We start from the raw sequence: 18,787 nt of genomic DNA, 5'->3' as shown, positions 1-18,787 counted from the left end.
GCACAGATCCCCCGTCGCCGAAATTTATTATTACGTCGAATATGTTTTTCTTCTCCTCGCAGTTCTACACTGCGTCCTGCAACTCTTCGTGACCCTAAGTCAAAAATAGTATTATGCTATTTGCCAAATAACGACATTATTAAACAACCATGGCTGTATGCAAAATAGAGCGATTGTCTATGGATATTGCAGAGGGAGTGTCTGTAGATATGTAGCTAGATAATGTATATACACAGTCTACATAATTTGTGTTGTGTACGCACCTGAATATCTTGCTCCTTGATATTTGCTGATTATGACTGACCTTGAATGGGATTTTCACTCTGCTGCGGAGTGTGCGCTGATATGAAACTTCCTGGCAGACTAAAACTGTGTGCCCGGCCGAGACTCGAACTCGGGACCTTTGCCTTTCGCGGGCAAGTGCTCTACCAACTGAGCTACCCAAGCACGACTCACACCTCGTCCCCACAGCTTTACTTCTGCCAGGATCCCATCTCCTACCTTCCAAACCTTGCCCGCCAAAGTCAAAGGTCCTGAGTTCGAGTCTCGGTCCGGCACACAGTTTTAATCTGCCAGGAAGTCTCATGACTGATCTTGTTCATCGCGGCTTGTGCAAAGATAATAATGGATACTGAAAGAAATCGAAAGAGAAGACGTTGATGGATATGTGAACTGTTAGTGGAAGTGCCTCGTTTCGGCTGTAATTTATTTTCACTTCGAAAGAAGGAGACAGCAGGTATTTTTTCTGCGTAAGTTAGAGACAACAAATATTTTTTGGTCAGCTCTTCGATAACCAGTTTCTTCTTGTTACGATTCGGTCCGGCACACAGTTTTAATCTGCCAGGAAGTCTCATGACTGATCTTGTTCATCGCGGCTTGTGCAAAGATAATAATGGATACTGAAAGAAATCGAAAGAGAAGACGTTGATGGATATGTGAACTGTTAGTGGAAGTGCCTCGTTTCGGCTGTAATTTATTTTCACTTCGAAAGAAGGAGACAGCAGGTATTTTTTCTGCGTAAGTTAGAGACAACAAATATTTTTTGGTCAGCTCTTCGATAACCAGTTTCTTCTTGTTACGATTATGTATTAGGAGTTATTAACTTCCGACAAACATTAAGCTGCATGTAAACCTTCAGTCAGGTGCAACACTTTGAGACGTTAGCCACATCTTGATAAGTGGCGTTTAACAATAAGTGAAACAAAAATAATAAAAAACTAACCTTTTTTCACGTCGCAAAGAGAGTAACTAGAGGCCATGTCTACCAATACGTCTGCAATAAGAAATGTTGCTCAATATTGTCTAAGAATTGTCTCATGTCTCCCATTTCGAACTGTAGCCAAAAGTTCTGCAATGTTGTTGCACAAGTGTGTCTGTCAACAAAAAATGTCTCTCAGTTGTCTATATTCAAAATTGCTCGGTTGTCTATAGATACTGCCTAGACACAAAAATTGCTCATCATTTTCTAGCGCGTTTCAGCATGAGAAAAAATGGAGCCATGCACACTACGGCAGTGAGGCTGTGGGGAAGCAGTTGTAGGTGAATGGTACAGTACATAAGCGTTGGAAACCCCAGCAACAGCTGCTGTCAGCCTGCCGTAGATGCAGACGATTTGGACATGTAATCGTTCATTGAAAGAGTGAAAAAATACCATGAAACATTGGGACATTTCTTGCTAGGAATATCGTGATAAGACTGACAACAGATTGGTTTCAAACATGTGTAAAGTTTTGAGAGGATTTTGCTGAGAAACAGAATGAGGAGGAAAATTATATTTGTAATATCACAGACACTATTTTCTGTTTGTGTTCTAAAGGTGGCATTTTTGCTCGAATGTGAGCACTGAAAACTTGAAACAGCACTAAGCAGCAAATGCTTTGCTCCCTGGCTCTGATGAACAAATCTTCTATTAACATAACAGTTGTTACCTCATCCACTTCAGTGTAACCAATGTTTTATTGTATTGTTTTTTATTGTATTTTGATCTCCCCCCTCAGAGGGGGGAGGGGGGGGCGGGCTGGCAGCAGCATAATATGCAGCTCTGCAGCCTACAGATAAAGTTAAAAACGTAATGAGGAGACATAACATAAAAAGAGGCGATAAAACGGTGACTGTTTAAAACTGGTACATGGCGAAAAAGTTGTGAAGAAAACATAAATAACAAAGAGGTCAAGGATGCTGATTAAAAACACTTAGGCCTTGTCCTACGTGAGAGACAGAAGCGAGCGAAAGTGCGCGACAGCTTCAGGCGACAAAACACAATCGCAGGTGTAGTTATGGAAGTGTCGGAAGTGAGTGACATCTGTGTCGCTGCCTGTCTCCCGCTGTAACTGGCGACGTGTGAATTCAAACGTGTTTGAACCTTGTCGCTGCAGCATGCACGACACAGAGCGACAGCCACGTGTCTTCTTGGCAAAGCAGTGGAGCAGACACGGCGGCAGCTATAAATTACTTAACATCCGATTTTAAGAAAACTATTCAGTGAAAAAAATTGATTCTTCCGAAACCTATAGCTTGATATCCTTAAATGATAAAGGTCAGAATTTACTTTCGTTATCCCTTATAGTTACTGTGCTGCACGAAATTGAGTACATGGGTGCACGAAATTTTTAAGAATTTGCAGAGGTAAAATAACATTGTGTAGACTTTCCGTATAGTTCATTTAAGGCCATGCATTATTGCGTATGAAATGTAACCAATATATCCTAATTGTATTTAAAGTTGAAGCCGGAACGATATCTCTTTTCATTCTTGATATACATATTAGTTGTTACATCCGCCGACGGGTCGTTCGCGTCGCGTCCGAACCTTTCCTGCGCTTCGGGAATCAAGGGGTCGTAAAAATCGTCGTACCTCATAAAAGGTTCAAGATATCGAAACGACGATTTCTGGAAACGATAGCACGCAGAAAGGACTATTTTACCATATGATTAACACTCGATACGTTTTTGTAAACGTGTGAGCAGAGCGAAAACAACACTCCCTATAACTTAAACCATGAGGTTTTGTCCAAATTTCCATAGGCAAACAAACGGAGAGAAACAGGTAAACGGGGTATCAAAGTGACCAGCGTGAGGTCTAGTTTGGCACGAAAATATTTAACTGCTTGAAAGTAATCAGGGTAATGAACAAAAGCTTAATTAATAAGTTGTGGAAAAAATGAAACATTTCACGGAAAGCTGCTTTAAATGAAGTGTCAAAAATGTCATCTGTTCAAGACCTAGCTATTTTGCACATAAAAAGATACATTGGTGCGGTATTTAAATGCCAAAAAGACTTCCTTTGAATCAAATATGTCAGGAAGGCAAACGAGGAGTCAGTAAGTTCATACTTTCTGAATGAAACTTGAAAGTAAAAAATGGAAGAAATCACAAATATTTTATGAAATTATTTGTGTAAAAGAAACAAGTAGATCAGAGAAACGTTCTACATACCTTTGAATGATGCACGAAATCATGAATAGAAAATGGGGTGCACCAAACGTTTTCCTAACATTTTTTATTTTATACTTTCTAGACAAATCATTACACTGAACTTTTGACTTTCTTTTCAAAAATTTTGTAAGCTTCACTTTTACAAACTATTTACATTAATTGAAACGCTTGGCTTTAACAGTGATTGCTGATGAATTACGTTCGCAAAATCTGTAAAATTTTATGGTTCATTGTAATTTATTAGGAATAAAATGTGTGTAACTTAGTATTCAGAATCGTAATTGAGTCAGTAAAAATATAAGAATTGGCTTTTTTTTTTTTTTTTGTCTGGGCGGACATCACAAGACCTCCGTTCAAGTTGATCGTTGATTCTTTGACTCAGTTTTTTTTATTATAGAGAGGAGGTAGCCCTCTGACCGAACACGCTGAGCTACCATGCCGGCTCCGAAGTAGTACGCTACCCCTACAGCACAGCTACCTGTTGTCCATGGATATCATTCTTTGTGCTTATGTTTGCATTTAGCGTAGTTAGTCATGTAACAGTCATTCCTCTGCATTTATTGGCTGTTGAAATTTCTAGATCATGTGAAAAAACATTCGTATTTAATTTATTGATGAGATAGTCGAATGCTCCTCTGCCTATTCAGGTGTATTTGAAGAACTTGTCTGGTGATCTTCGTAGCTGACGATACTTATGAAATTCTCTGTGGAGATTCCTCCCTTTGTAAATTTCATGCACAGCATTCCTTTTCGCTTTATTTTCTTAAGTAAACCCAATTCTGTAGCCCTACTCTCCAGCTACAGAATTCTACAGGTTAAGGACGCCGATGTATAGAAACAGGTGATTGGCTCTAAGCAGCCATCTTGTAGCGCGACATGGTCGCTCACACGCAGGACACCCAAGGTTTTCCCCTGATGTTCCTGCTTGTCACTGGACTGTCGCATATTCAGAAGTCGCTCACTGTCGCTTGCTTCTGTCGCTCACATAAGAAACGGCCTTAGGAAATAGACAGGCACAATTAATAAACACAGCGACAGTCTGGTTTCTGTTTGCAGCATTTTAAAAAGGGGATGCACAACACTGAACACTCATGGAAAACACTGCAATATGGAGTACAAAGGCATATGGATATGAGGGGGGGGCAGATGAGGGAGGGGACAGATGAGGGAGGGGGAAGGGGGGCAGCCGATGGAGGGAGAGGGCACAGATGCTGTCAGTAGATGTGGGAACATTGCAAAGATGACATCACCAGTTGGCATCATGTATTTTCCCCCCTCTCTTCTCCCCCATCAGCTCCTTTCCGCCCCCATCTCTCCCACCACTGCCCTCCCCTCCCACTCCCCTCCTCCTCCCCTACCCCATCTGGGAATTGGCGGGCAAAGCTTAGACTTTGCTGAGTTGTTGGTGTTGAAGGATATATTTAGTTCATCATCTGTTTGGAATTATGGGTGTTATCTTCTTGGATGAATTTTGCAGTAGCGCCAAAAATTGGTGGGAAAAGCTTAGGAAAGTGCAAGTATTCACCGTTGGGCCAAACAAAAACCACATGCCCTAATTACATTGCTACAGATCATTAATCTAGATCAATCAAAAATCATAAACATCTACCATATGTATAGCTATGGAGAACCAATAAATATTTCAAAAACAGTACAGCGAAAAATGCTACCAATGGATCATATAAAGATTTGTGAAATACTGCAGAAAATGATACCAAAACATAGCTAAAAACCTGGCCTATACTTTACATGGAGGTCATATAAAGATCTAAACATATTACAAATATCGAAAAATACATTATGCCAACACTCCCAAACTTCATCTACAGATCGTAAACACACACCCTGCATACCATAAATGGAGCCTAAAGATTGTACATCATATATGCACCATCTGTGAACTGTCAGCGTCCTTGCTACATCAGCCCTTCCTGTCTTTGCAAGAGCAGGTTCTTTGAGGGTGGTTCAGAGACATTCCTCAGCTTATCCAGCCTTTCATCCTTGTCAGAAGGACAGAGCATTTAAATGTCTCTGGGGTAAATAGCAGGATGTTGACCAATACGCTTCCTGCAAGGGTGCATTCACTTTTGAGTGCTGCCCACCACCTATACATTGACAAAGAATGAAGTGCTTCCTTTCATCCCAACTGAAAACAGAAATGTTTTGAGATGTGATTCTGAGATATGCAAGAAAAGGCTGAGCCTGTGAACAATAGTAAAATAACTGTCTGCTGAACATCTCATCCCAAATCTTTACGAGCCTGCCAAACTGGCTTTCCCTCAGGATACCCTCCTATAGAATGAGGATGGTTCAAAGACATTTATCCGCAGCTCGTGAACTCAAGGTCGCGTTCTCGCTTCCTGAGCATGGCATCCTGGGTTCGATTCCTGGTGGGGGTCAGGGATTTTCACCTGCCTCGAGATGACTGGATGTTTCTGTCGTCCTCATCATTTCATCATCATTCATGAAAGTGGCGAGTTTGGACTGAGCAAAGGTTGGGAATTTGTACGGGCGCTGATAATTGCACAGTTGAGCACCCCACAAACCAAACAGCATCACCACCATTATCATCAAATACATTCCTCAGTTTGTTCAGCGACCTATTCTTCTCAGCCCACCTGTGTGCTTAGATATCACCAGCGGAATACCACGACATTTAACAATATGCTAGTAGTGGGACAAAGACAGCACCACCTCACATTGCATTGTTTCCAAATTTATTCAAGATGGTGGATACAAGGTGGCGGCGATAGATGTGGCAATGTTGCAATGACATCATGGCAGGAAGTTCAAATTTTGTCAGGAAGGTAGGTCAATTAGGCTACCTTCACTAACCTAACCCCCATCCCCTCCCACCTTCCCCTCCCTCCACCATAAAATGGGGGGAAGTTCACAGACCAGTAGGACAATGCAACACACCATTGCTACCTCCACTAACCTAAGAATATTGCTGGAAAATAGGTCTCTTGGGCTACCTCCACTAACCTAAGTCATCTGACCACCACCTCTTCCTAGGAATTGGTGGGAAAAGGACAGCCTGTGCTGGGTAGCTGGATAGGATAGATTTAAGTCTTTATTTTGCATGCAGTGTTTATTTAAACAATTTGAGCCAGTAGCTCCATCCAGTGTGTTCACCATGAGGTCTGGAGTCCAACTGACTTGGTATACACTACTGCCACCAGAGGGTACTGTCGTCCCTCCCGTGACATAATCAAAGATGGCGGTATGCGGGGGGGGGGGGGGGGGGGGGAATGGCGGGCAAAGGACTCAGCCTGTGCTGGGCAGCCAGATAGAATGGACGTCTCTATATTGCAGGCAGTCTATATTTAAACAATTTGAAGCAATACTATAGTTTGTGAAGTGTGGATGTGGATGTGGATGTAGATGTAGATACAATATTGTGTAAATATCAAATAACTTGTAAAATTTCTGGCTCTTGAAGCCATAGTTTATTTCACATGTATTACATCTCAGTTGTGCAAAAATGCAGTAGCTGATGCATAGCATCATAGGTGGAGTCAGGCAAGAATGATAGACGCTGCTACGCAGTTATAGCATTTGTGGAAAATTATGCCAACTGACATGACTTGTGTTCCGAATGACTGCTGCAATAAAAGATGGAGGGATTATTCTCTGGCATGTGACTAGTAGGGTAAAGGAAATACAAGTGCATTTTGTGAATGTGACATGCATACATCAGGGACAAGTATACATTCAGCGGCAAACCTGTCATTCTGTTAATTGATTTATGATCCCCTGAGGACTGATTTATCACCCCCTGGGGATAATCCATCCTTCTGGAAAATGCCTCACCTCTCCCCATCCCCCTCCTCCCCTACCACTCTGATACCAAATTAATTGACTAATTAGTTAAATCACTCAATTAATTAACCCTTCCCCCTGTGGGAAATTAACCCAGCCCTCCCCTCTCCTTCCCCATTCCCCTACCCCCTCCCCATCTGGAGACAGGTGGGAAAAAGACTTAATCTGTCCTGGAGCAGTTGGTTCTCAGGACACAAAATTAAAATCAATGTCAATTATGTAGCAGAAGATGTACTGTTTGTTTATAAAATTCAATTTACAGGAGTTGAGGCTCTTTATTCTGAGGGAAAAACTCATGTCCAGCAATTTCATGTCCAAATTACAAAATTATACTGCTGCAGATTAGAGGTGTTGTCTTGTTGGAAAATTTCTGTGTATATGCTAACATTTTCAACTGCCCACATTGATATTTATCAAGCAGCTAATGGTCTGGATTTCACTGTAATTTCATTCTTCGAGAGCTGAAAGATGACTAACGGTATCTGTTCTTTCGGACATGACCGAAAGTACAGATACCATTTCCACATAGAAATCCATTATGACTGAGGTGAATGAAAATGGTAGTGATAATTTGAAATTTCAGCTCAGTTGCGCTACATCCTTAAGCAATTTGCAGAAGATGGGGCAGGAATTTGACAGGGGTATGCTCGCAGTACCTCTTTAGGAAACAATAAATTGTTCAATTGGGAATTTGATGTCACGATTGTAAGTCGTGCTGTATAAAATGATAGTTTTCATCTCAAGTTTCGATAGGAATTTATACTGTTACAGTTGCGTAAACCTGGCCACCTACAGGTGTACTAAGTGAATTTTTTAAAGCACTATAGATTTCCCAAGTTAGTTCCCTTTGCTGCACCAGGAAGAAGGAGGGAGAAGGGTCTACTGTGTGATAGGATAGTAACAACAACAAATCCACCATTATTTAAACAAATTCTACTCCTCGATGCCTCTGTAAGACAAGAGTCCACTGCGAAGCACTCAGCGCCACACATAGCAGCAGCCGTCACCACGTAGGCAGGGCCCCTAGAAAACACATACACCTAAACCACAATCCATTCTGTAGTAGCTGTAACGGCTATATGTCGGAGATAGTGGTGTGACCTCCCAACCGTCAACCAGTCTATTTATGTGCAGGGGCGGGAGGGAGGGGCGGGGGGAGGTGGCAAGGAATAATCGTCCAGCACAAACACTCGCCACATTGAACCCAATGGGGCCCAGTGGGCTGTCTGGCCAAATAATCACATAAAACATTTTGTCTCTTCAGAAAGTTTCTTGAAAGGTGAAAATATAGCATTTAGTGTATTAGCAAGTGACGTGATTTAAACCTTTATCTAACACAACTTCTTACTCTGATACCAAAATATAAAAAACGTATGCACAAGTACATAGTTTTTAATATTTTCTGCAGGCAAGGCAGTAATTCATGGAATAAAATGAGAACAATGTTCTTACCTTAATTAATAGGTCTGTAAATAAATACCATTCTGCTCTCCTTCCCTTCAACAAGGCAGTAAATTACAAGGTCACTAAAATTATGCACATTCTGCTCTCCTTTCCTTCAACAAGGCAGTAAATTACAAGGTCACTAAAATTATGCACATTCAAAAGTGTTTTTTCACATAGGTTTCGCACTCTGTGTCTCTTCTTTGATTGCATGTTAGTGAAGGTCTTTATTCTTTTCAGTGTGGAGAAACATCTCTCGCCATCCACTGTTGTCTTTGGTATTATACAAATTATTCGTAATAGTTTTATTGATTCCAGTAAAACAGCTTCTAAATTATTCTCAAAGATACAATGCAGAAGTGTTAAAGGCCCTTTTGCTGTTTGGATATCATTTCTACTGTATATGACTGTCAGTTTCTGTCACTGTTCATTTTCATTCAGGCCAAATAATTTACCTGTTGTCTAAAATTATTTGTCAGCTTGTGTTTTGGAAATAAACGTGGCTGGAATAATATAGCCGCCAACAAGTGATTGCTAAATGCGAAACGATCACCAATGTTAGCCATAAGAAGGTCACAGACTTCCTCCACAACAGTTCTACGTGAGCGTACAAAACGGAAACGTTTTTGGCTGGCGATCTCTTCATTTCCATTCCCGTTACCCCAGTAATGATAGAGATCTAGAGAATTTCTCATCAGTTTTATCGATGACTTGAAATCAGAGAGGTTCTTAAGAGCTTTCACACTATCGGCATCCCCACTTTGCAGCTGATTAAACAAAATGTCTCAATGAGCCAGGACCGTATGGAAAAACTTAAGTCAAAAGAGAAACTCTTGGTCGTTTTTGATAAGTTTCTGAAGTCCAGCTGCTTTCCTGGTTATTGAGTAATCATTGCTATCATCACTCTCAATGACTCCAAGGCACTCACAAAACAAGTAACTCAAGCACCACATTTCTTGAAATATGTTTCTTCACAACGTTTTCCAACATGATAGTTTTTGTCACTGACTATGAGAAGAAACTAGAGAATCCCTGTAAACTACTAAACATATTCGAAGTTCGTTGTGTTGGACATTGCTCTACAATGAGGTTGAGTTGGTGCGCATAGTAGTGTACAAAATTTGCTCTTTCATACACTGCTTTTACTCTTGCCTGCACCCCATTGTGCCTGCCACCATAGGTCTGAGCTATCAGTTTTTCTGCTGAGATGTCAATCGTTAATCTGTTAAGTTTGTTGAACTCTTCACTACTTACTCCCACAGCTGTATGACCTTTGGGTGTTACGAAATTTATAAATATTTCATATACTTCCCCTTTTAATTCATATTGAATAATAAATAAAACCTTGTCAGCTAAGTGTTTAATGTCTGTTACCCCATCTGTGGTCCAAGCACTTTCTACAACATTCATTACCAGACACACGTAACAGGAGAAAGCAATTCTTATTTCACATCCACACACGTAGTCCACATGTTTATATAAAGGAGTAAATCCTCTGACAAAAACTACGTTTGATTTTGCACGTATTTTGAGATTGTACAATGTTTAAATCAGGGCTTGGTGGTCCAAACCTTTCAGATCCAACTTTCTGTCAAAAGTAAGATTTTGACTACCAATAGATAAAATACTGTTTACGCTATTTACACCATTCACTTTAAACAGTGTAATAAACATCGCAGATCGCAGTCGATACTGCGAAAAGAACATGCGGGGAACTGGTAAGGGGAGACGATGAGAGCACGTCCTGTGTATACATTATACACTCCTGGAAATTGAAATAAGAACACCGTGAATTCATTGTCCCAGGAAGGGGAATCTTTATTGACACATTCCTGGGGTCAGATACATCACATGATCACACTGACAGAACCACAGGCACATAGACACAGGCAACAGAGCATGCACAATGTCGGCACTAGTACAGTGTATATCCACCTTTCGCAGCAATGCAGGCTGCTATTCTCCCATGGAGACGATCGTAGAGATACTGGATGTAGTCCTGTGGAACGGCTTGCCACGCCATTTCCACCTGGCGCCTCAGTTGGACCAGCGTTCGTGCTGGACGTGCAGACCGCGTGAGACGACGCTTCATCCAGTCCAAAACATGCTCAATGGGGGACAGATCCGGAGATCTTGCTGGCCAGGGTAGTTGACTTACACCTTCTAGAGCACGTTGGGTGGCACGGGATACATGCGGACGTGCATTGTCCTGTTGGAACAGCAAGTTCCCTTGCCGGTCTAGGAATGGTAGAACGATGGGTTCGATGACGGTTTGGATGTACCATGCACTATTCAGTGCCCCTCGACGATCACCAGAGGTGTCAGCCAGTGTAGGAGATCGCTCCCCACACCATGATGCCGGGTGTTGGCCCTGTGTGCCTCGGTCGTATGCAGTCCTGATTGTGGCGCTCACCTGCACGGCGCCAAACACGCATACGACCATCATTGGCACCAAGGCAGAAGCGACTCTCATCGCTGAAGACGACACGTCTCCATTCGTCCCTCCATTCACGCCTGTCGCGACACCTCTGGAGGCGGGCTGCACGATGTTGGGGCGTGAGCGGAAGACGGCCTAACGGTGTGCGGGACCGTAGCCCAGCTTCATGGAGACGATTGCGAATGGTCCTCGCCGATACCCCAGGAGCAACAGTGTCCCTAATTTGCTGGGAAGTGGCGGTGCGGTCCCCTACGGCACTGCGTAGGATCCTAGGGTCTTGGCGTGCATCCGTGCGTCGCTGCGGTCCTGTCCCAGATCGACGGGCACGAGCACCTTCCGCCGACCACTGGCGACAACATCGATGTACTGTGGAGACGTCACGCCCCACGTATTGAGCAATTCGGCGGTACGTCCACCCGGCCTCCGGCATGCCCACTATACGCCCTCGCTCAAAGTCCGTCAACTGCACATACGGTTCACGTCCACGCTGTCGCGGCATGCTACCAGTGTTAAAGACTGCGATGGAGCTCAGTATGCCACGGCAAACTGGCTGACACTGACGGCGGCGGTGCACAAATGCTGCGCAGCTAGCGCCATTCGACGGCCAACACCGCGGTTCCTGGTGTGTCCGCTGTGCCGTGCGTGTGATCATTGCTTGTACAGCCCTCTCGCAGTGTACGGAGCAAGTATGGTGGGTCTGACACACCGATGTCGATGTGTTCTTTTTTCCATTTCCAGGAGTGTATTACAACCGTATTGCCTGCCCCTTACGGTCGGATATACCCGTCAATGCGTTGAAATCACAATTCCTCGCGTCAAATCTACCCTCACAGCTAGACATACATAGTATTTTACAGGAATGTTATCTGATCACTTCCCACACAAGTCCGGTGATGTGTCAGAACACTAATCACAGTAACGTTACGTACCAATACCATGACATTTCCGACAAGTAGCGCGATTATCACCTATAGATGCACAGTGTCCGAACCATTATGGTATGTCTACACTTACACTAGATGGATACCCTTTCGTACGGTCCACCAAGGCTTTCCAGTAGCAAAACCCTGCCGCTACATCGTTATTACAAGAGATTCGTTGAGAAATAAACGGCGTAATTACAATTAAAAATCCCTTATAGTTGGGAACGAGTATGTGACAGCCAGAGGAATGCGAGAAATTTACGTGGAAACACCGGGAACCAGGGAAGCACGCATTTTTCGTGGACAACTATAAGACGGCTGGAATAGACTGTTTAACGTGGATGACCACCAAATGTAAAGTAATAAATGTATATTTGTCGGATCACAAGCCCAAGTTATCGGCAACAACTTCATACATTTTTATAAAGAACCCCTAGCTAGAGAGCACTGTATTACCAGCTTGGAGATTACAACATACAACGGATCACGTGATTGACCCCGTGCAAGTCTGTTTACGTGTTTTAAACTCTAACAAACAGTATTTACAATGTGCTTCTCTGTACTCTCTACCAATCACAAAGATGCGGTGCTACTAAAAAATACCCGACAGTAGAGTTGCTGCATGTTTTTTAACAACATTGTGCTGTATGTTTATTGAGGTAATAGGGATACATGCAAGTTGACTGCTGTCTTTGACACTGAAAAAGAGAACCATCTGCCTCTAAATTGACATAGGTCTGGGTTAAAGGATGATAGAAAGTAGATGGAATAACCTGTTGAGAGGGGTTGTAACAAGGTATAATTTAATGGTTGACTGATGATGTATTCTAGAAAGAGGGAGATGTTGTGGCAGGTTATTTGTCACACAATTATTTTTGTTCTGTTGTTCTCACAGGGTGTATTAATTGTGTGATATAACGTGCGTTCAACTCGTATACAATAGCATGTTCTGTGTGTGACTTAGAGCGTTATCTATGTGTAATCGTTAATACTGAACCTCTCCATAACACAGTCAGCAAAGGACTTCCAACGAATGTGTGATGACTCATAGGCACCAAACCGATGGAAAACCTGTTTCCGCACCCTACCCTACGCAAGGTACTCCGTTCCATTGCCACATCTAGGACATAATCGAGTCTTCAGCTTCATAACTACAGTGATTCCAAGTTAGTGACAGGAATTTGTGAGGTATTTCAGTCCCTCTGTTTACATTTACTTGAAAGGTGTTGTGTGTAGAAGAGATTATGCTCTGTTCACTGAGTTAATGCAGCATGGCGTGTAATTTCATATGTCAAACACCGCTGCTACGAGTTTGTCTAATTCTTGTTTCTTGGATTTTCCGTTGCTGGCGATCAGTTTATAAGACTAATGCGAACACAGCATAATTTCCAAACCATAATCCGATGTGAACAGTAGCCGCTATACACTTCTGGAAAGTTATATAGCGCATGTATCACAAAGAATCTGTTTCTTTTTCTTTGGTGTAGAAGTTAGTGTAGAAGATACCATTAAAGTTTCTCACCATACTGAACGGGATAGAAAACTTGTTGGGTGAATGTATGTCAGGTTTTGAAAACATATTTCACGCATAGGAGCATTAACATAATTTCATTCGATGTGACTAACACATCGGAAATCACGCTGCTTTACCACTATAGCATGCTTAAGTGCAGAACCGGATAGCCTTTGGAGTTTGTGTTCATGTTCTGTGATCATTTTTATATTCCCACTTCTTTCTTTGTATGGAGTCGAAACACTGCAGTAATACAACAGAATTGATAACACAAGTGACATACATAATATGTTTCAAATTCCTTCCGTCTGGAGCTCCATCATGCATGAACCATAGGTTTCTTCTTCTTCTTAATCGTCTGTTATGTCACCACAATACTCTCAAATTTATCAGGCTCGTATCTACTATACACCAATGAGGAGTGCTTACTTCCTCAGCACGCATGCATCTAGAAAGATCATGTGTGATGTAGCAGTTATGGTGAAATCTGGATACTGCAGTGACAGCTCGTTTCGAAATAGAGCACGGAGTGCTGCTATGGATATGACTCGTTTGTTGGGGTGGTAATCATCAAAGGTGACGGTGAGATCTTTCAATCCCCGACTTTATCCTAAGAACGTGAGAATACTTCTTGACTCGCACTATCACAGAGGCAGAGGGCAAGTCGTCATAAAATCTTACCAAATTTATAAGGTGTTTAAGCAGAGGAACGTTGTTTTTGCGCCTCCTCTCTGCTCATAGCTATTTTCTACGCTAAGAAACAGTATTTGTGTCATGTGATGCAGGCAGTGTAACAGTGTTCACGATATATCCACCTGTGTATGACCCTCGCAACGTAATGCAGGGAGTGATTTGCAATGATACAGGAATTGAGAACCATGCTGCAATGTCACTGGCAGATAGCATCACGAGATCGACGAAATGAGATGTTTTGTTGACGTGACAACTCGTCGAGACTGGTGATTTGACCCTTGAATAATAGGTTGAAATGTGTTGAAATTACAGAAAACCAGATAAAATTACGAACATTGATGGGAAATACGTAAAAGTGATGAAAATACAACAAAATGTGGAAGGATGAAGTTACTTACATGCTCGCATGTGTGTACGAAAATCTTTCCATTCCTCCACCGGTGGGATTGACAATTTATGGTACATACTAGCAATGCTCTGTGGGTTGAAGTACTTCAGAATACTCCTTTGGTCCACATATAGTTTTGCGCTGTAAGTCATAAAAATGAAAGACGCAATATCCAAAGATTTGGAGGTCAGGATGACTACCACCTAGGACACCAAAACAGCGATTTTACACCTGGGTGCAATATGCGCCACCAATATGGGGAATCAATGCTCTGGTTCTCTTCTAAAAAGGAACAGCAGACATCTGCTGTCACTGTGGAAGATGAGATTAAATGAGAGGTCATTGCCTTCGGGCAGCTGTTTGGAAACGCTCCACTATGCAGCAAATTCTTCCAGTTTCCATATGTTGCGATGTCTTCCACAATTTTGTCAATAAGAAACACCGCTTCTTTTTTTTATTTCAACCACCCTGTGTGTTGTGGGAGTAGCTTAGTTAACACCATGCAATGTCCAGCCTTCTGTGAGAGCCAGTGGATCGAAACGTGTTAATGTCGGTTTAGCACCTGTCACAGACCTCAAAGTCATGGTAGAAAAACAAAATGTATGACTCTCTACACAGCTGTATTCATACACTGCTTTGATGTGTTACAGCAGAAAACAGTGTTTTAAACTGCTCATGAAACAACACAAGAGCCCTCGATTATGACTGATAGTCGGTGGGACATGGTCTTCCTCCAGTACAGGCGACAAACCTTTCACGGGATTGTGGAAGCGACTTCGTTCACTAGACACATACTCCTGTGGACCAATATCTCTACATTTAATGGGGCACCACATATGATCGATGTCAACATATAGACGGTATTTATTTCTGCTGTAGTGGAAGAGAGAGATGCAGTGAAATTTTATTACGCTCTTTACCAGGTAACGTTGGCGAAGTCTTTATAGTTCGTAGTTTTACTTTGTTGGATGTTAGAAAAATGACGAAGGGAGAGAGAGGGGGAGAGAGACTATGCTGTCAACGATGTCTTGAAAGTCGTATTTCTAATATGGTAATCACAGGAATATGATAAAGGAGATTAGGGCATGTACAGGGGGATATTTATAAACTGTCATTCAATGTCGATAAATTGTGGGTGTTATGCTTATGAATTTCCTTAAGCAGTCCACGTTTATTCTGCATGGTTGTGAATTTCCTCCTGTCACTTAGTGTGCTGTTTTTATCTTTGTCATAGCTCTCTACCTAGTCTTCTAACTATGGAACAGTGCTGTCAGAATGGGATGACATTTCGAGAAAATTATCAAGAGTCTCTGACTTCTCTGGGGGTATTAGTTCTTCTTGATCTGACATATTTTCCTATCGTGCAAGAACGTATGTATAATAAACAAAAGACTCAAGGGATTTTTAATTGTAAATACGCCGTTTATTCCTCTACGAATATCTCGTAACAACGATGTAGCAGCAGGCTTTTCTACTGGAAAGTCGTGGTAGACTATACGAAACGGTATCCAGAGGGTGTAAGTGTGGATGTACCGTAATGGTTCGGGGAATATCCACCTATAAGCGAGAATCGCGCTACTTGTCGGGGATGTTATGGTGTTGGTACGTAATGCTATTGTGATTAGTGTTCTGACACATCACCAGACTTGTGCGTGGAAGTGATCAGACAACATTCCTGTAAAAATTTACGTATGTCTAGCCGTAAGGGGAGGGTAGATTTGACGTGAGGAACTGTGATTTCAAAGCATTGACGGGTATATCTGACAGTAAGGGGCAGGCAATACGGTTGTAACATAATGGATACACAGAACGTCCTCTCGTCGGCTCCCCTTACCACTTCCTCGTATGTTGTTTCCGCACTATCGACTGCGATGTTTATCACATTACACCAGCCCATATCGGTGATGTTTTCCAATCCTTTCATCCGTGGTATCGCTGTTGGTTATCACATGGTGTTGGGCGCCTGTGATTTACAACACTTGTTTGAGAGTGTCTTGGCGGGATGCAGCACCTTCCGGAATCGCTGACTGAAAATACCTGCTGTCTGTTCTCGAATCGGATTGGCTGGAAGAACCTAAATGTTAAATAATTTCGTAGAACTTAGGAGAATCGAGACACCTAGGTGGTGTGCGTCTGTGGACATACCATAACTTTTTCGGACGCTAAACGCATATAAACGATAATGGACTGCTTGTCTGAAATGTGTACGTATTGTGGTGTAAAGTTATTATGGTCAATCTTCCGACACGTGCAAAGAAAATGATGTGGGTGGGACTATGTCTGGTCATAAGGGGTGTATAGATTTGACGTGGAAATTGGGATTTCGATGCGTCGATAGCCGTAAAGGGTATGACAGATTTTACTTGGAAAATTATGTCCAGTCATAAGGAGGATATAGAAATATGTGGGTAATTTGTGTTTCCAGAGCCACAGTCGTCAGGAGGAGTTATTTCCGATAGTCAGCTCATTGTTGAATGTCACTAGATTGGTGCTGCAATTGTACACTACTGGCCATTAAAATTGCTACACCACGAAAATGACGTGCTACAGACGCGAAATTTAACCGACACGAAGAAGATGCTGCGATATGCAAATGATTAGCTTTTCAGAGCATTCACACAAGGTTGGTGCCGGTGGTGACACCTACAACGTGCTGACATGAGTAAAGTTTCCAACCCATTTCTCATACACAAACAGCAGTTGACCGGCGTTGCCTGGTGAAACGTTGTTGTGATGCCTCGTGTAAGGAGGAGAAATGCGTACTATCACGTTTCCGACTTTGATGAAGATCGGATTGTAGCCTATCGCGATTGCGATTTATGGTATCGCGACATTGCTGCTCGCGTTGGTCGAGATCCAATGACTGTTAGAAGAATATGGAATCGGTGGGTTCAGGAGGGCAATACGGAACGCTGTGCTGGATTCCAACGGCCTTGTATCACTAGAAGTCGAGATGACAGGCATCTTATCCGCATGGCTATAACAGGTCGTGCAGCCACGTCTCGATCCCTGAATCAACAGATGGGGACTTCTGCAAAACGACAACCATCTGCACGAACAGTTCGACGACGTTTGCAGCAGCATGGACTATCAGATCGGAAACCAAGGCTGTGGTTACCCTTGACGCTACATCACAGACAGGAGCGCCTGTGATGGTGTACTCAACGTCGAACCTGAGTGTACGAATGGCAAAATGTCATTTTTCGGGATGAATTCAGGTTCTGTTTACAGCATCATGATGGTCGCATCCGTGTTTGGTGACATCTCGATGAACGCACATTTGAAGCGTGTATTCGTCATCGCCATACTTGCGTATCACCCAGCGTGATGATATGGGGTGCCATTGGTTACACGTCTCGGTCACCTCTTGTTCGCATTGAGGGCATTTTGAACAGTGGACGTTACATTTCAGATGTGTTACGACCCGTGGCTCTACCCTTCATTCGATCCCTGCGAAACCCTACATTTCAGCAGAATAATGCACGACCGCATGTTGCAGGTCCTGTACGGGCCTTTCTGGATACAGAAAATGTTCGACTGCTCCCCTGGTCAGCACAGTCTCCAGATCTCTCACCAATTGAAAACGTCTGGTCAATGGTGGCAGAGCAACTGGCTCGTCACAATACGCCAGTCACTACTCTTCATGAACTGTGGTATCGCGTTGAAGCTGTACCTGTACACACCATCCAAGCTCTGTTTGACTCATTGCCCAAGTGTATCAAGGCCGTTATTACGGCCAGATGTGGTTATTCTGGGTACTAATTTCTCAGGATCTATGCACCCAAATTGCGTGAAAATGTAATCAAAAGTCAGTTCTAGTATAATATATTTGTCGAATGAATACCTGTTTATCATCTGGATTTCTTCTTGGTGTAGAAATTTTAATGGCCAGTAGTGTAGTATTTAGTTGTCATTATGTAGGTGGTTTCCTAGGATGACACTGCTCCGTGTCCGGGTGCGTGATGGAGGTAGCTATTGGCTGGAACGAATGGACGTTTCCAGTTTAAGGTGCGAGCCGCCGCTGAGTCTCCAGAACTGATCAGGCAGGGTATGAGTATGCAGTCGACCTAACCGTGTCGCCCTGTGTGCGGGTGAATAGCGAACTAATATTCAGTGTGTGTTGCGGGAATTCTT

General features: G+C 42.8%; 1 protein-coding gene and 1 non-coding gene across 3 annotated transcripts in view; both read right to left on the bottom strand.

Moving 5' to 3' along the window:
* LOC126299244 (MAM and LDL-receptor class A domain-containing protein 1-like) overlaps positions 1–18,787 on the bottom strand; it is a 352,356-nt gene that overhangs the window by 172,402 nt on the left and 161,167 nt on the right. The gene's annotated exons all lie outside the window — the stretch shown is intronic.
* Trnas-cga (transfer RNA serine (anticodon CGA)) lies at positions 375–447 on the bottom strand. Its single transcript has one exon. It is a non-coding gene; the product is annotated as a tRNA-Ser (tRNA).

Source organism: Schistocerca gregaria, chromosome X (genome assembly GCF_023897955.1).
Source record: "Schistocerca gregaria isolate iqSchGreg1 chromosome X, iqSchGreg1.2, whole genome shotgun sequence".
Lineage (NCBI taxonomy): Eukaryota > Metazoa > Arthropoda > Insecta > Orthoptera > Acrididae > Schistocerca > Schistocerca gregaria.
The sequence above is the reverse complement of the archived record's forward strand: the minus strand, read 5'-3'. Positions and strand labels throughout refer to the sequence as shown.